Below are 20092 nucleotides of genomic sequence, written 5' to 3' on the forward strand. Positions count from 1 at the left end.
TACAGATAACTGCATTATCTACAAAAAGTCTGAGATTACTATTAATGTTATCTGCAAGATCAGTAATATACAACATGTACAGCAAGGGTCCATTCATACTTTCCTGGAGCACTCCTGAAGTTATTTCTATCCCTGTCGGTGATTCTTCATCCAAGATAACAGACCCTGTCCTCTCTACCAATTTTTGATGGATACTCCATATAATGGTACTTTCAGTAACAAGTGTAGGTGTAGCACTTAGTATAATACTGCCTCTCAGCAGCATTCATGACTGTAATATTCTTATTATTCAGTTTTAGTTCCCTAAAACTCCCTTAACACTAATTGACATTATTTGAATAATACATACCACCTTACGAGTACAGACTCATCTAATCTTTAACATAGCGCTCCAAGGAGATTACAGCTGTGTGCACCACTGCAAGTGATGACAATTTGGCGTCTTTCTTTACGTAACTGCGACCGCCGTTGACCACAGATGACACCCCTCTTTCTCAGTTAGACAGTGCATAGGAGTGCATGCAACATAAAACAGAACCTTCTTTTGATCTGCCAACATGTACCACATCTTTTCTAATTGAGTATCTTTTGTCTGGTATAGAAAACAAAAATGTTTCTAAACAACTCCTCCAAGGTGACACGGAGCACTGAATGAAGTCGGTTTCTGTTCTCGGTAACATAAAAATTGTGTAACAAACTTTTCAACTCCAGAAGAGAGCTGTAAGAATTTTTTCCGAAACTTCACATTTTTCAGTTTTCATTTTTTCCGAAACTTACTATCGCTAGACGCGTCATTAGTCATTACATCTACATCTACATGACTACTCTGCAATTCACATTTAAGTGCTTGGCAGAGGGTTCATCGAACCACAATCATACTATCTCTCTACTATTCCACTCCCGAACAGCGAGCGGGAAAAACGAACACCTAAACCTTTCTGTTCGAGCTCTGATTTCTCTTATTTTATTTTGATGATCATTCCTACCTATGTAGGTTGGGCTCAACAAAATATTTTCACATTCGGAAGAGAAAGTTGGTGACTGAAATTTCGTAAAAAGGTCTCGCCGCGACGAAAAACGTCTATGCTGTAATGACTTCCATCCCAACTCGTGTATCATATCTGCCACACTCTCTCCCCTATAACGTGATATTACAAAACGAGCTGCCCTTTTTTGCACCCTTTCGATGTCCTCCGTCAATCCCTCCTGGTAAGGATCCCACACCGCGCAGCAATATTCTAACAGAGGACGAACGAGTTTAGTGTAAGCTGTCTCTTTAGTGGTCTTGTTGCATCTTCTAAGTGTCCTGCCAATGAAACGCAACCTTTGGCTCGCCTTCCCGACAATATTATCTATGTGGTCCTTCCAACTGAAGTTGTTCGTAATTTTAACACCCAGGTACTTAATTGAATTGACAGCCTTGAGAATTGTACTATTTATCGAGTAATCGAATTCCAACGGATTTCTTTTGGAACTCATGTGGATCATCTCACACTTTTCGTTATTTAGCGTCAACTGCCACCTGACACACCATACAGCAATCTTTTCTAAATCGCTTTGCAACTGATACTGGTCTTCGGATGACCTTACTAGACGGTAAATTACAGCATCATCTGCGAACAGTCTAAGAGAACTGCTCAGTTTGTCACCCAGGTCATTTATATAGATCAGGAACAGTAGAGGTCCCAGAACGCTTCCCTGGGGAACACCTGATATCACTTCAGTTTTACTCGATGATTTGCCGTCTATTACTACGAACTGCGACCTTCCTGATAGGAAATCACGAATCCAGTCGCACAACTGAGACGATACCCCATAGCTCCGCGGCTTGATTAGAAGTCGCTTATGAGGAACGGTGTCAAAAGCTTTCCGGAAATCTAGAAATACGGAATCAACTTGAGATCCCCTGTCGATAGCGGCCATTACTTCGTGCGAATAAAGAGCTAGCTGCGTTGCACAAGAGCGATGTTTTCTGAAGCCATGCTGATTACGTGTCAATAGATCGTTCCCTTCGAGGTGATTCATAATGTTTGAATACAGTATATGCTCCAAAACCCTACTGCAAACCGACGTCAATGATATAGGTCTGTAGTTAAATGGATTACTCCTACTACCCTTCTTGAACACTGGTGCGACCTGCGCAATTTTCCAATCTGTAGGTACAGATCTATCGGTGAGCGAGCGGTTGGATATGAGTGCTAAGTAGGGAGCTATAGTATCAGCGTAATCTGAAAGGAACCTAATCGGTATACAATCTGGACCTGAAGACTTACCCGTATCAAGCGATTTGAGTTGCTTCGCAACCCCTAAGGTATCTACTTCTAAGAAACTCATGCTAGCAGATGTTCGTGTTTTAAATTCTGGAATATTCCATTCGTCTTCCCTGGTGAAGGAATTTCGGAAAACTGCGTTCAATAACTCCGCTTTAGCGGCACAGTCGTCGATAACAGTACCATCGGCACTGCGCAGCGAAGGTATTGACTGCGTCTTGCCGCTTGTGTACTTCACATACGACCAGAATTTCTTCGGATTTTCTACCAAATTTCGAGACAATGTTTCGTTGTAGAACCTATTAAAGGCATCTCGCATCGAAGTACATGCCAAATTTCGCGCGTCTGTAAATTTTAGCCCATCTTCGGGATTTCGCGTTCTTCTGAACATCGCATGCTTTTTCCGTTGCCTCTGCAACAGCGTTCGGACCTTTTTTGTGTACCACGGGGGATCCGTTCCATCTCTTACCAATTTATGAGGTATGAATATCTCAATTGCTGTTGCTACTATATCTTTGAATTTGAGCCACATCTCGTCTACATTCGCATAGTCAGTTCGGAAGGAATGGAAATTGTCTTTTAGGAAGGCTTCTAGTGTCACTTCATCCGCTTTTTTAAATAAAATTATTTTGCGTTTGTTTCTGATGGATTTGGAAATAATGGTATTGAGCCTAGCTACAATGACCTTGTGATCACTAATCCCTGTATCAGTCATGATGCTCTCTATCAGCTCTGGATTGTTTGTGGCTAAGAGGTCAAGTGTGTTTTCGCAACCATTTACAGTTCGCGTGGGTTCGTGGACTAACTGCTCGAAATAATTTTCGGAGAAAGCATTTAGGACAATCTCGGAAGACGTTTTCTGCCTACCACCGGTTTTGAACAAGTATTTTTGCCAACATACCGAGGGTAGGTTGATGTCCCCACCAGCTATAACCGTACGAGTGGGGTATTTATTTGTTACGAGACTCAAACTTTCTCTGAACTGTTCCGCAACTGTATCATCGGAGTCTGGGGGTCGGTAGAAGGAGCCAATTATTAACTTAATTCGGCTGTTAAGTATAACCTCCACCCATACCAATTCTCACGGAATATCTACTTCGACTTCACTACAAGATAAACCACTACTGACAGACACAAACACTCCACCACCAATTCTGCCTAATCTATCTTTCCTGAACACCATCTGAGACTTCGTAAAAATTTCTGCAGAACTTATTTCAGGCTTTAGCCAGCTTTCTGTACCTATAACGATATCAGCTTCTGTGCTTTCTATTAGCGCTTGAAGCTCAGGGACTTTTCCAGCGCAACTACAACAATTTACGACTATAATTCCGACTGTTCCTTGATCCAAGCACGTCCTGTAATTGTCAAGCACCCTTTGACATTGCAGCCCATCCCGCACTTTCCCGAGGCCTTCTAACCTAAAAAACCGCCCAGTCCACGCCACACAGCCTCCGCTACCCGTGTAGCCGCCAGCTGAGTGTAGTGAACTCCTGACCTATTCAGCGGAACCCGAAACCCCACCACCCTATGGCGCAAGTCAAGGAATCTGCAGCCAATACGGTCGCAAAACCGTCTGAGCCCCTGATTCAGACCCTCCACCCGGCTCTGCACCAAAGGTCCGCAGTCGGTTCTGTCAACGATGCTGCAGATGGTGAGCTCTGCCTTCATCTCGTAATCAAGACCGGCAGCCTTCTCCAAATCAGACAGCCGCTGGAATCCAGAGAGAATTTCCTCAGATCCAAAGCGACACACGTCATTAGTGCCGACATGTGCCACCACCTGCAGCTGGCTGCACCCTGTGCTCTTCATGGCATCCGGAAGGACCCTTTCCACATCAGGAATGACTCCTCCCGGAATGCACACGGAGTGCACACTGGATTTCTTCCCCTCCTTAGCCGCCGTATCCCTAAGGGGCCCCATTACGCGCCTAACATTGGAGCTCCCAACTACCAGTAAGCCCACCCTCTGCGATTGCCCGGACCTTGAAGGCTGAGAATGATCCTCTGAAACAGGGCAGGCAGCTGCATCTGGCTCAGCTAGAGACAGTGCCTGAAACCGGTTTGTCAGACGCACTGGGGAGGCTTTCTGATCAGCCTCCAGGGACACCTTTCGCTGCCTGCCACGCCTTGGAACGACCTCCCAATCAACCACAGGCGAGGGCTCAGCCCCACTGAGGGCAGCAACCGGGGCAACCACAGCGGCAGACCGATCTGGGGACAGACGGGACGAGGTTGACATCCCCGTGATACCCAAGTCCGGCTCCCCACAGTGGTGCCCATTGGCAACAGCCTCAAGCTGCGCGACCGAAGTCAGCGCCGATTGCAGCTGTGAGCGAAGGGGTGCCAAGTCAGCCCTCATCCGAACACAGCAATCGCAGTCCCTGTCCATTCTAATCGATGTTTAACAACAGTTACCGAAACACGAGTCTGTGCCTAGATAACGCAAGCGAAACACGCAAAGAATGTATCAACTAACCTGTACAAATGCCTAACGACTGCGCTACAATCTGCTGAATCTACGATTACAGTAACTAAAACTCGAAATTGCACCTCCTATACGAAACTCACACGCAATTTAAATAAGAATCTACGAAGTAAACACTAAAGGGCGATGCTACAACTGCCAAATACTATAATACGCCCGAAATATATGAATTAAACAATGCAAGTACCCAAAAACACGCAAAGAAATTAATTAAACTATCTAACAAATAAGTAAGCTAGGGTTATGCGACTTGCTGCTGCAGCTGCTTATCCAACGGTTGCAGGGAGCACAAGGACTGACCAACCGACACTGGCCGTTCACAACAAAATGTTTTCTTTCTATAGAGTTCAAGGAAATCGTCAGGTCCCACACCTTACCCAGTTGAAAACCGCCATCACAATTAATAAGATCATATTCCATGAAGTTTCGGAATTGCAGCTGGATGACGTCGACTACTTCCCAAGATATTTCTGCTGACAAACTTTCAGCCTTCTTCAGGTGAAGCACTGGAAGCTGCTAGTTTTTTTTCTTTATTGAGATTTCATTCCCCTGCCCCATATGGGCAGGGGAAGGCTGTCAGCGGCACAATCCGCCGCTCTACAGCCGAGTGACATGACAACATAAAATAACAACAAAATTTTACATACATAAGGCGATAAAAGTTGCTAGTTTACATTAAAAAAAAATGGCCCGGAGACGCATGCGCATAGGCGGCCGCTACATGAGCGACCTCTGTCTAGTTTCTCGCCCTCCATCTATGGCGTGCATGTGCACGCGTTATGGTGGTAATTACATGCGCGCTGTCTGTCGGAAAGCGGGCTTGCAGAGTTAAAATTCGGATGTCAGATTAATAAAATTTACTGTCGCTAGACGTGTCACTAGTCATTAAATGTTTCCTTTCTATAGAGTTTAAGGAAATCGTCAGGTCCCACACCTTACCCAGTTGAAAGCCGCCATCAGAATTAATAAGATCTTCTACCAAACGTATTTCTATCGATTCCTTAATGAATGAATTCCATAAGAATTCATCGAGGACAATATTTCCATGGCAGAATAATCCTTGGACTGCCCTGCGAAGGTACAATATTCGGCCATGGCTGACTTATTGGTCCACGAAAGGCGAATGTGGCGATCATGTTCAAGGCACCTTTCACGCTCTGTGCGTGTCGTCTGACCAACATAGGCTTTGCCGCACGCGAAGATATGGATAAACTGCAGCCCTCTGTAATCCCAGATCGTCTTTTGCCTAACCGAGAAGAGCACAAGTCTCGGAAGATTACTTTGACTTGATGTTTCCTTAAGATTCTGCCTAATTTCACGGAAATATTGCCGGCATATTGGGGGGGGGGGGGGGGGGAGAGACGTCATGGACTTCAATCGCTTCTTCTCCTCCTGATATTGTGAGTGGTCACGTTTCTTCCCCCTTAAAGCCGTGGAGATATTATGTGGGGAATATCCATTATCTTTGAACACAGATTGCAGGTGCTCCAGCTCCTTTGCAAGTCTTTCTCCTTCGACGCAACATGCGTCTGGTGCACCAACGTTCGAAGAATACCCATGGTTTGTGATGGATGGTGACCGGTCGCCCCCCTGCATGTATGGGCTTACGGTAAACGGAATGCCCCGATTATCTATCCACTTTCCGACTGACCGAGATGTCCAGAGAGAGCAGACAGGCGCCCTCCTTCACTTTCATCGTAAATTTAATATTCTCTTGCATTGAATCCATGTGTTCCAGAAAGACTCACAGTTCTTCTTCACTGTGGACCCACATTACAAAGTCTCATCCACATATCGCCAGAAGATTTTTGGTGTAACTTTCGTTGAATCAACTGCCCTCTCCTCAATGTCTCCCATAAAAAAGTCTGTATCAGGGGGAATATATGACTACCCATGGTCTAAAATCAATCACAACATATCAATGTTTGTAGTACTTAAACAGTATCTTAAAAGCATTCATTTTATAAAATGTTTGGATTTTTTGAAGATGTAGTAGTGCTTGGAGCGCAATGACATTTACATCATTTATTTCACATTGGCCACAAATAAAATCAGCAAAAATAATCAGGCGCGGTTGTTCATTAAAGGAATGGGTACTGAGAAATAATGAATGAAACAATTCTCCATCTTGTAACCATGGGCGCCCATACGATAGTTTGTAAGGGAGGGGATGGGCACAGTATAGGGGCGAGAGAAGGTGGTATGTAGTATCCCTCTCTCTCTATCTATATATAAATGATGGATTAAAGTCCAACAAACTGTGAAAACAATGCCATCGCCATCTGGTTGAATTCCTTGGACGTATAGCTCTACATAGCGCGACGTAGCCCCATCTAACTGTGGAATGACTTGCGGGAAAATCCCAAAAAATGTTTTTTTTTAAGTGAAATAGATCTGAAGTTATTAACTACTGACTGAAGCGAAATAATAGTTCATTTCATTACATTTCTTTCTGAACATCGGCTGGAATGGTTCAATATTTAGTGAGTCGGGAATATTAATGTAACTGGTCAGACTTTAGGCTAAACTACGAGATCTGTTCAAAAACTTCCGGAAAGTTCGTCGTTTTGTTCCAGTGGCGTGTCAGAGCGAAATGTTGGGATCCTGCACACACCTGTGTTTAATGTGTACTGTTGGAAGTTTCATGGTTGTATGTCTGTCAGTTATTGTTCCGTGCTATATCAAGCAGAAAATTGTCTCAAATGGCTCTGAGCACTATGGGACTTAATTCTGAAGTTATCAGTACCCTTGAACTTAGAACTACTTAAACCTAACTAAATGGGACTTAACTTCTGAAGTTATCAGTTCCCTAGAACTTAGAACTACTTAAACCTAACTAACCTTAGGACATCATACACATCCATGCCCGAGGCAGGATTCGAATCTGCGACCGTAGCGGTCGCGCGGTTCCAGGCTGTAGCCTCTAGAACTGCTCGGCCATTCCGGCCGGCCAAAATTGTCTCACAGTTTGCAAATTTCGAGACGGCTGAGTTAGAGGAGCAATGTGTCTGCATTAAATATTCCGTGAAACTCAAGAAGACCTTTATAGACACACACCAAATGTTGCAGGAAGCCCTCTGTGATGAGTGCTTAAGCCATACTCAGTGTTACGAATGGTTCATATGGTTTAAAAATGAGTAGTGAGTTAAGAGTGTCTCTGGTGCACTGTTGATATCAAATTGATATCAAGTTAACTATTCAAATTAAATGGATCAATTAATTACCCCCACCTCCTGATGACATCATAGGTTTTCCCCTGCTGGCACGTGGCCCTTTCCCCGCCACCACCCCTCTGGGAAATCCCCTCCCCTTCCCTCCCCGCAGCCAGAAAAAAAGGCAGAAAACTCGCTCAGTCAGTTTACGGGTGTTGGACTGGGAGGACCTCACGATGGTAGGCTAATACAGCGTGCATAAGGCATTGTCTAAACAATTTGCAGGGGAAGATTATTTATTTAATTAATTTTCATATCTATTTCTATTATTTCAATCAATCTCGAAATTGATGCTGGCAATGTAATATTGTTTAACCAGTTTTGGGGATATTATTTATTTACAGGGACAAGGCAGTGCAGAATACTTTGTATTGTTCAAACTATTTAGACAAAGTGTGGAATACTGCTTATTTAAACAATAGCAGCACTTTTTTGTTCCAATAGTGAAAGGAATACCGTCCTGAACATTCATCACACGTAATTACACTGTCACAGGTCGCGTTAAATATATCTGGCGATTGTGACTTTCTGTCTGCCGGTGCTCTGATCACTATGTGTGGAGCCGACAGCAGACCAGCAGTCACACTGCCTTCCTCCCTGGAATACTTCCACCCTATCGTTCCACTTGCACACTGTTGATATCAGATAATGATTGACTGACGCCACTTGTTAGAGATAGTGAAAATCTTGGTGAGAGCAACACATTCCAAGGATGTCCAGCACTGAAACAGTGATCACGTATATGACAGCAATGTGAGGAATCAATGCTTTTGGTCTCTTTGTAAATTCGTTGCTGGGTGTTACTTGTTTAAATTACTGTCAGACACTAAACTTTAAACTAATAAAGATATTGAAAATCTGATTACACCATCAGAAACGTCGTACAAATAATGGTAATGTACATGTTTCTTTTTGGGCTATCATCAGTCATCTGGCTACTATTAATTTCTATACGAACTGTGAAATGCCTGCCATTAAGGTTTCACAAAGTCCGCCATCTTTGGCACTCCCAGTATGTCTCCTTCATCAGCACAGTGCGTCACCATGGAATTCCCAGCCACGTGGCCGATGGACCCCGGCTAACGTTCGGCACCACGTGGCCGCCGACGAGCCACGGCAGGCCCGCTAACATAAGAGACCCCAGCACGACCATGCCAACTCCGAACTTACAATATTTTCAGGGTGCCACAACTCGCCAATTACCTCACAGTACCAAGAAATGGCAAGAGAGAAATGAACATTGAATATAAACACATACAGTCCTACGGCTACATGCTTCTGCACTTAACCACACTATAATGTTAGGGCCGTATTGTTTTTGAAATATTAGTCATGTGGAGTGCAACAGTCTTAATTCTCTACTGCAGAACATACATGTCCAACATCTAACATACATCCACCCTGCAAGTTTTCTGTCCCACTCGCTCTGGTGACAGACTTCAAGATTATATACACAAGTGGCCATTAAAATTGCTACACCACGAAGATGACGTGCTGCAGACGCGAAATTTAACAGACAGGAAGAAGATGCTGTGATATGCAAATGATTAGCTTTTCAGAGCATTCACACAAGGGTGGCGCGGGTGGCGACACCTACAACGTGCTGACGTGAGGAAAGTTTCCAACCGATTTCTCATACACAAACAGCAGTTGACCGGGGTTGCCTGGTGAAACGTTGTTGGGATGCCTCGTGTAAGGAGGTTTGTAGCGTATCGCGATTGCAGTTTATCGTATCGCGACGTTGCTGCTCGCGCTGGTCAAGATCCAATGACTGTTAGCGGAATATGGAATCGGTGGGTTCAGGAGGGTAATACGGAACGCCGTGCTGGATCCCAACGGTCTCGTATCACTAGGAGTCGAGATGACAGGAATCTTATCCACATGGCTGTAACGGATCGTGCAGCCACGTCTCGATCCCTGAGTCAACAGATGGGGAAGTTTGCAAGACAACAACCATCTGCACGAACAGCTCGACAACGTTTGCAGCAGCATGGACAATCAGCTCGGAGACAATGGCTGGTTACCCTTGACGCTGCATCACGGACAGGAGCGCCTGCGATGGTGTACTCAACGACGAACCTGGGTACACGAACGAAAAAACGTTATTTTTTGGGATGAATCCAGGTTCTGTTTACAGCATCATGATGGTGGTGGTGGTGGTTAGTGTTTAACGTCTCGTCGACAACGAGGTCATTAGAGACGGAGCGCAAGCTCGGGTTAGCGAAGGATTGGGAAGGAAATCGGCCGTGCCCTTTCAAAGGAACCATCCGGGAATTTGCCTGAAACGATTTAGGGAAATCACGGAAAACTCAATCAGGATGGCCCGAGACGGGATTGAACTGTCGTCCTCCCGAATGCGAGCATCATGATGGTCGCATCCGTGTTTGGCGACATCGCGGTGAAGGTACATTGGAAGTGTGTATTCGTCATCGCCATACTGGCGTATCAGCCGGTGTGATGGTATGGGATGCCATTGGTTACACGTCTCGGTCACCTCTTGTTCGCATTGACGGCACTTTGAACAGTGGACGTCACATTTCAGATGTTTTACGACCCGTGGCTATACCCTTCATTCGATCCCTGTGAAACCTTACATTTCAGCAGGATAATGCACGACCGCGTGTTGCAGGTCCTGTACTGGCCTTTCTGGATACAGATAATGTTCGACTGCTGCCCTGGCCAGCACATTCTCCAGATCTCTCACCAATTGAAAACGTCTGGTCAATGGTTGGTTAATGGTGGCCGAATAACTGGCTAGTCACAATACGCCAGTCACTACTCTTGATGAACTGCGGAATCGTGTTGCAGCCTCATGGGCAGCTGTACCTGTACACGCCATCCAAGCTCTGTTTGAGTGAATGCCAAGGCGTATCAAGGCCGTTGTTACGGCCAGAGGTGGTTGTTCTGGGTACTGATTTCTCAGGATCTGTACTCCCAACTTGCGTGAAAATGTAATGGCATGTCAGTTCTAGTATAATATATTTGTCCAATGAATACCCGTTTATCATCTCCATTTCTTCTTTGTGTAGCAATTTTTATGGCCAGTAGTGTAACTACTTCCTTCTACACCAAAGAAAAAGACTCACTGCAGTTCATAAGCTGAAGACGCAACTTATGTCCGAGATGTTGCAGACAAATGGAGTACTTTGCATACAGCTTTGTCCATCTAGAGGAAGGTGTTGAAATAGATTTTCCATTGATGGATATGGTTCATAACACATGCATTGGAAACCCACTATTGACCGTGGTATGAAGCTGTCTGCTGCTAATGATTGCAGGCAGATAGCACTCTAGATCACACACGCAACATGCAATTGCATACAAGTCAATCGCAAGTTGTACAAGACAATTGACACACCCTGAGAGAACAAATGAAAAATAATGGTTAAATACGTGATAAATGACCTTCAGCAACATATACCTCACTCTAGAATGCTCCATTGGTCTGCTATTAATCATATCTCGTTACAGTTCCTCTCAATCGTTCACACTATCTACTTTCTATCATCCTTTAAAGCAGATTCATGTCAGTTTGGATGCAGATGGTTCTGTTTTCCAGGAATGCATGAAAGACAGCAGTCAGCTTACATTTATCACTATTACCTCAATAGACATACAGTGTAGAATGTTGTTAAAAAATCATGACGCAGGCGATCGATTCTGTAGTTGTATATTGCAGTCCCCCAGCTGGTTATACAATGCTGTTTAGCTAAGGACAATTTATAAAAAATCTATAAGGTGGTAGACCACAACTAAGACATAACACCTACACTTGCGACCCGACATATGTAAATTTATTATTCTACATTTGGTGGCTACCACGTTAAACATTCCATTCCAGCTGTCATTTTGCTGTCGACAAAAACTGTTTCCCTGTTTCCCAATCAAGTTTTTCTCGTAATACTCTAGCTGTAACACACTCATACCCATGTACTAGAATTTTCCAGCACCAAGCAGAAGAAAAGCAAGTACTCCCTCATTCCCCCTCCATTTTCTCGAATGGTAGTATATTTCCATCAACTTATACGTATTTTCCGTCAATTTTCGTTATTTTATCGATTTTATGTCACTTCTGACCATGTGATCAACACATCACTTCTCGTCACCTATACTAAAATTGCTTGTAAATGTTGTACAGTTGTCAACGCCTTGCAGAAACCCACAATTTTTCTTGTTGGATGGTATAGTACAGCACTATACTTGAATGGATCCAGTCTCCTCCAGCCACATATTTTATGGCTGCAGTGCATTTCCTTTGTTTTCTGCATGTCTGTGACTGTTCATGTGCGACAGATGGCTCCTGGTGGATCCATTGTCAGACAAAGAACACATCTCCAGACATAATGCTTGGTGGATCCACCTTCGACCCCTATCACAGGTATAGTGTATTGTGTATCCACCTCTGAACATTGATCCAGATATAACATGTGGCAGATGCAGCTTCAAATCTTATCTCGGATATGGCATATTGTGGATCCACATCTGAACATTGCTCTGGATATAATGCATGGTGGTTCCACACTCAAACACTAACTCATGTCTACTATGCAGCTTGGGAGCCATCCATTTTAATATAATAGTGTGCTTAAGTGCAGAGCTGTGTAGGCTTAGGAGTAAGTGTGTTTATGTTCAGCGATCACTTATCTCTTGCTGGTACATTCTTGGTACTGACCCAGACACTAGAACAATACTTTAGAACTGATAGCACAGTTGCTTTACATAAAATGCATAAAACTCTATCTGTATGGAGCTCCAATAAGTATATATTTCACATTTCTTCTTAACTTTCCGTTGTGTCATCATAACACTCTCATATCCACTGGACATAGATAAGGGATGCTAACCTCCTCAACTTGCCCTCGTCTGGAAAGGTCTTGTGCACTTGGATGTGTGCTGTGAGTAAGATTGGTGTGCAACAGTCTTTGCTGAATAGCAGTTATGGACTCAGCTTGCTCTGTTCCTCCATGAGATGTGGAACGTTATGGGTATAGTACTCTCCTGCTTCTGGTCAGCTGTAAACTGAATCGGTGACAGTGTTGTAGGGACGTTTGGTCAAAGGCAATGTGGGGAGATTTTTCAATCTACAACATTATCCTAAGAATGTGAGATTACCCTGTGACTACCATCCACATATGGAAAGATAGCTACTCTTAATCGTAAATCAAGCACTATGATCGACTTGATAGAAATATGTAGATAACGTACCTGCATTGGTAAAAAACTCTGTCTGGTATCCTTTGGTGTACCTGTTCGGGAATTAAGCATGAATGGGCGTACTGCACAGTCATCTTTCTACATTCACAACCTAGTGTATGATCTGCAAAAAGTAGTGGAGGTGTGGTTTAGTGATGAGACAGGAATTGGGAAGCATGCTGCTGTGTCACTGTTCAGCACTGATAATCATACGGGAAAACTTGTAAAATCGCTAAAATTAGTCGCATTATCGACTGTTGTGCTTATTACAGTACTTTGTTCCATATTGTCTTTTCCATCCTATCTGTCCACAGGTACACTGCTGATATCAGATAATGATTGACTGACGCCACTTGTTTGAGACAGCGAGAGTCTTGGTGGGAGCAACACATTCCGAGTATGGCCAGCACCGAAACAGTGATCACATACAAGACAGCAATGTGAGGAATCAATACTTTTGGTCTCTTCGAAACAGAACACCGAGACGTCTTCTGCTCCATCAATGTGGAAGATGAGATTAAGTGCAGAGATCATCACCTTCAGGTAGCTGTTTGGAAGTGCTCAACAATGCTGAAAACTCTTCCGGTTTATATACGTGGCGATGCAGTCCACATTTTTGTCGATAAAAAACACCGCCTCTCCCTTTTATTTCAACCATCTTATGTGTTATGAGAGCAGCATAGTTTACACCATGCAGTGTCCATCTTTTTTGTGAGAGCCATTGGATCAAAATTTTTTCATGTCGGTTTAGCAACTTACACAAATGTCGAAGTCGTGGTGGAAAAACAAAGTTGTAATCATACACTGCTTGGATGAGTTACACAAAAACTCCTTTTGAAAGAATAACACAGGGACTCTGTTTTGTGATCGATAGTCTGTGAGATATGGTCCTTCTAGAATAAGGATGACAAAACTTTCCACTGGTCTGTGGAAGCATCTTTGATTGCTGATTACCTGCTTTGGTGAATCAATACTTGTGTATTTAAGAGAATCATCACATAAATGAGGATGCAGACGGTATTTATTTACGATATATCGAAAGAGAGGGACGTTGAAATATCACATCGAGATCTCTGTCGGGTGACATTAACGGAGCTTTTATAGTTCATAGTTTTTTTTCCCTCGGATGTTACAAAATAATGAGGATAGTGAGTATGTTAGGATGACGATTATGAATGAATACTGAGGGATGCACAGCTTTTTCGGACTGCTGTACCTGTATATGATTTGGAGATGCATCACAATACAGTAGCAAAATCGTCTCCTTCTTCCAGTTACCGTATGATTTGGAGTCTTTCTAATTTTCATGATAAGAAACACCACTGTAAATGCTTGTACTATCTTTTCTACTACCTCTTGTGGCAAGAGAAAGCTTCTTTTGGCACTGGCCTTTAACATCGTACACTGTTGGCGGAGTTATTTTGACACGTTCTCGTTTCCACCATGTTGTCAAAACATGATCCTGCCACATTAACTCAGCTCATGCTGTTTCTTCACGGGATGCAGAAGGTCTTAGATACAACGCTCTCTGACTTCTGCTCAGTTCCGACTTCATTCGGAGCAATCACATGGACAAAGCTGCATGGAGGGTGGCGCAGAGACTGAGGAAGAGTGATAAGATGCAGATTGACTCTAAAAACCTCACTGGAGTTTTGCTGTTTGGAGTCCTTGGAAGATAGATTGGAGAAAGGTGACTCGTTTCGAGAGATGAGAGTGTCACTAATATCAATGGCTGTAATCATTAAACGACGTCTCCATAGGATACAATGGAGTCATGTGGTTGAATGGAGAAACTTGGTTTGAAATCGCAGGCAGAATTTCTACTAGAAAGCATAACACTAAAGGTCTGAAAAGCCAGTGTACTCTCATTGGTCATAGGATTTTGTACATTTCTTACGACTTCAATCCCGCTTTGGTTTTTTGATGTTATTCCTTACGTAGCACACCATCTACTGTAAGTGATCGTTCTCAATCAACCAACAGCATCCCTTGCCTGTATCCCCTCCCTTGGATATATTGTGGAATCTCTGTTACACTGTCTACATGGTATCGAACGAGAATGTGTTACAAATACTGTTTGTTAGCATGAGAAATATCAAGTAGCGGCAAGAGGGAATTGCAAATATCGGTTTAACACCACTTTTCTTACCGAATCACTTTCTAAATTTGGTGACAAGAGTGATTTTATTACTAGCTCGCACCGCTGGCGACGAACACACGCACTCTCAATCTGTTAATACTCGCTCCGCGATCACAGTCTACATTCAATGTCGCGGTATTTTTGGGGAAGACCACTTCATTCGGAAGCTGTGCCACACCGCGATTTATGAAGCATGTGTAGTTTTTAACATCGTTAGCGATTCTTGTGTGTACCTGTAGAACCAAGACTCATTTTTGCAGGGTGACAGTAACATGGTCGTTGCGATCGGATTTACATCTGGATGCTTGTAAGACGGTTATGTCTTTTTCCCAAGACACACCGGTACCACTCGCAGGAGAAACAAGTGAGGCATGTCCACCCATCAAAGATTTCCGCTCAGTGTTGTTAGGGGTCACCAGCTATGAATTACTGGCGAAGTATTATACTTAGTAAGGCACTTGTGATAGATTCGCTCTATTGACAGCCTTATGAAGTTTGCATTGGGGTGTAAAGTTACTGTGGTAATTGTTCCGACATGTGAAAAGAAAATTAGTATGTCCGGTCGTAAGGGAGATATGATTTGATATGGGAGATCGTTATTTCAATGTAGGGCTAGCCATAAAGGGAATTAAGTATTTTAGATGGAAAATTATGTCCTGTCATAAGAGGGATAGTGATATTGTTATTTCTAGAGCCACAGCCGTCAGCAGGAGGTAATTCTGATACTTTGCATATTATCGAATGTCATCACTGTAATTACAGTGATAAATATGTGGCTGTTTTCCCAGGACGACACCGTCTGGTGTGCGGGGCGAGTGGCGGAGGTAGCCTGTGACTGGAACAAATGGGCATTTGCGGCTTAAGGCTATCATGAGCGATGGATACAAAGAAACGCTCCAACTGCATGGGCAAGTCCCGGTGGTACCTGACAAAGCAAACTAATACTCAGTATGCACTGGGCTGCCCCCCGCAATCGCGTGAGTTGCACATATTCTCCACAGATGTGTTGATACCAACCGAATTCCTACCACGCCAATCATCCCCGAATGCCCTCCATGGCCGAGGGTGGTGCACTCTGACATACATGTGTATACATTTAGGCAACTAGAGCTATGTGACTCTCTGGCCTGGGGCGCTGTGTGTTGACATGGGGACGTGAAAGTGTGGCATGTACGAGTGTTTCAGAAATCTCCATCGTCTTCCCATGGCAACTGCTGCTATGGAATGGAATGAGGTTTAAGTGTGTGGTGTTTACTGCTTCTCAGTCCAGTCCAGTGGACTCTGTCTTGAGGCATAAAGGTGGCAATGGTATTTTTTGTTGGTTCTGTCCCATATCATAGTACTTTTCGTTCTCCTCCTCCTCGTACTGCTCATTCTTCACTGTAGCTGAAAGAATCAACTTAGGGGCTATACAGTGCTCTAAAAACCTAATCGCAACATCAGATTCCCGAGTGATCAATTTGTTGTTTCTGATAGTGTTATTGCGAGCACACACACCAGTCCAGCCTCTCCCACAAATTAAGGAGATAGCTTGCAACTGCGCCGAAATTTGAAATTTTTAGCTCTTGTTGTGGTCTTCAGTCCTGAGACAGGTTTGATGCAGCTCTCCATGCTACTCTATCCTGTGCAAGCTTTTTCATCTCCCAGTAACTACTGCAACCTACATCCTTCTGAATCTGCTTAGTGTAGTCATCTCTTGGTCTCCCTCTACGATTTTTACCCTCCACGCTGCCCTCCAATACGAAATTGGTGATCCCGTGATGCCTCAGAACATGTCCTACCAACCAATCCCTTCTTCTGGTCAAGTTGTGCCACAAACTTCTCTTCTCCCCAATCCGATTCAATACTTCCTCATTAGTTATGTGATCTACCCATCTAATCTTCAGCATTCTTCTGTGGCACCACATTTCGAAAGCTTCTATTCTCTCCTTGTCCAAACTATTTATCATCCATGATTCACTTCCATACATGGCTACACTCCATACAAATACTTTCTGAAATGACTTCCTGACACTTAAATCTATACTCGATGTTAACAAACTTCTCTTCTTCAGAAACGCTTTCCTTGCCATTGCCAGCCTACATTTTATATCCTCTCTGCTTCGACCATCATCAGTTATTTTGCTCCCCAAATAGCAAAACTCCTTTACTACTTTAAGTGTCTCAATTCCTAATCTAATTTCCTCAGCATCACCCCACGTAATTAGACCACATACCATTAACCTCGTTTTGCTTTTGTTGATGGTCATCTTATATCCTCCTTTCAAGACACTATCCATTCCGTTCAACTGCTCTTCCAAGTCCTTTGCTGTCTCTGACAGAATTACAATGTCATCGGCGAACCTCAAAGTTTTTATTTCTTCTCCATGGACATAAATACCTACTCCGAATTTTTCTTTTGTTTCCTTCACTGCTTGCTCAATATACAGATTGAATAACATCGAGGAGAGACTACAGCCCTGTCTCACTCCCTTCCCAACCACTGCTTCCCTTTCATGTCCCTCGACTCTTATAACTGCCATCTGGTTTCTGTACAAATTGTAAATAGCCTTTCGCTCCCTGTATTTTATTCCTGCTACCTTCAGAATTTGAAAGAGAGTATTCCAGTCAACATTGTCAAAAGCTTTCTCTAAGTCTACAAATGCTAGAAACGTAGGTTTGCCCTTCCTTAATCTAGCTTCTAAGATAAGTCGTAGGGTCAGTATTGCCTCACGTGTTCCAACATTTCTGCGGAATCCAAACTGATCTTTCCCGAGGTCGGCTTCTACTACTTTTCCCATCCGTCTGTAAAGAACTCGCGTTAGTATTTTGCAGCTGTGACTTATTAAACTGATTGTTCGGTAATTTTCACATCTGTCAACACCTGCTTTCTTTGGGATTGGAATTATTATATTCTTTTTGAAGTCTGAGGGTATTTCGCCTGTTTCAAACATCTTGCTCACCAGATGGTAGAGTTTTGTCAGGACTGGCTCTCCCAAGGCCGTTAGTAGTTCCAATGGAATGTTGTTTACTCTACATCCTATCCATTTCCATAATGTTGTCCTCAAGAACATCGCCCTTGTATAGACCCTCTATATACTCCTTCCACCTTTCTGCTTTCCCTTCTTTGGTTAGAACTGGGTTTCCATCTGAGCTCTTAATATTCATACAAGTGGTCCTCTTTTCTCCAAAGGTCTCTTTAATTTTCCTGTAGGCAGTATCTATCTTACCCCTAGTGAGATAAGCTTCTACATCCTTACATTTGTCCTCTAGCCATCTCTGCTTAGCCATTTTGCACTTCCTGTCGATCTCATTTTTGAGACGTTTGTATTCCTTTTTGCCTGCTTCATTTACTGCATTTTTATATTTTCTCCTTTCATCAATTAAATCTCCAGCTTAATGGACTTCCTAGTAACTGACCTAACTGTGCCAGTCTCCATCAGTGGAAGGCAAGTGAAAAAAAAAATCCAGTAGCGTTTGGAAACTGGGTGGCTGCAGTAATCCTACGAAATATTCCAATTTTAGTATCCATCCATAGGATCCAAGGAGAAACTGTCTCACACAACTGGCATCTATTTAATTAATTAGTCAATCAATCTGATAGAGTGAAAGAATATTTCCAAGGCATTCACAGCTTGGGAAGTTTACAAGGTATCCACTACTTTGTTCAGATGGTGTTAGTGTGGAACACGATAGACGCTGTCTACTTCTTCTTGAATGTCTTTATTCCATCCACCACTGGTTTCAATAGCAGAGAAAGTGTGAGAACTAAGGGATGTATTGACTACCAACAACAGGTCCGCATAAGTGGCGAGGGGACAAGGGAGAGGGATGGAACGGCGGAGGGGTGGGGGGACAGATTGATCTGTGTGTGTGTGTGTGTGTGTGTGTGTGTGTGTGTACATTGGTTCACGGAAACAGGGTGCAGTTACTTGTGAGGGAGAGGAGGAGAGAAAAGGAGAGAGGGAGAGCATGTGTTTTGACAGGAACCTGTCACGTATCAACCAATATCCAATGTGCCGCCACCTGATGTTCTGTTTCTCGGGGGATTAGCGCAGCCAGCTGCTGTGGTTGCAGTGGGCACAGAGCATGGATCCGGCAATGAGGTCCCGACAGTGGTTTAGACGCTCATGTACGTTTCATGGTCCCACTGATGAAGCAGCTACTACAAGGGACGCATGGCGCTTCTGGTCTCATGCCGAAGGTGCAGCGCAAGTTTTCCTTTCCCAGGAGAAAGTAACCGCAATGTAATTACGTTTGGTGAATGTTTTAAATCAACGGTATTGCTTGTGCGATTGGAAAAAAAGATGCAAATTGTTTAAATATTCCACACACTGTCTTGTATCCCACAAACTGTTTAAATAAACAATATACCACAGAGTGCAATCAGTTTCCCGACAAATTATTTAACTAAATAAATAAACTATATTCTATTAGAACAAATAAGCCCTCGGTCACAAATATTAAGTCAAAATTGACCAGGTTTAGACGCTACTATGAGCGTCGTCTTCAGAATTAGACTAACTGTTCTAAAACATATCAGGTATATAATACATTAATAAAATTAAAGTTTGTACTGACTGGAAAAAGAAGCACTACTTAGAAAGTCACATATTAAAAAAGATCTAAGCCGGAAAGGCGACGTCATGAATAGCTGTAAGTAAGATGGCGAGGCGCTAAGGGCTGCTCGTACTTTAGTGAACAAGGGTTGCAACAAGACTGAGGTGCCCACGTTAGAAAGTGTGGTCAAGTAAACATGGTGTTGCTACGAGCGCCATCTAGTAGTCGCAGAAACAACTAGGCTGCTGTAC

The sequence above is a fragment of the Schistocerca gregaria genome, chromosome 1 (genome assembly GCF_023897955.1).
Source record: "Schistocerca gregaria isolate iqSchGreg1 chromosome 1, iqSchGreg1.2, whole genome shotgun sequence".
In the NCBI taxonomy this organism is placed as follows: domain Eukaryota; kingdom Metazoa; phylum Arthropoda; class Insecta; order Orthoptera; family Acrididae; genus Schistocerca; species Schistocerca gregaria.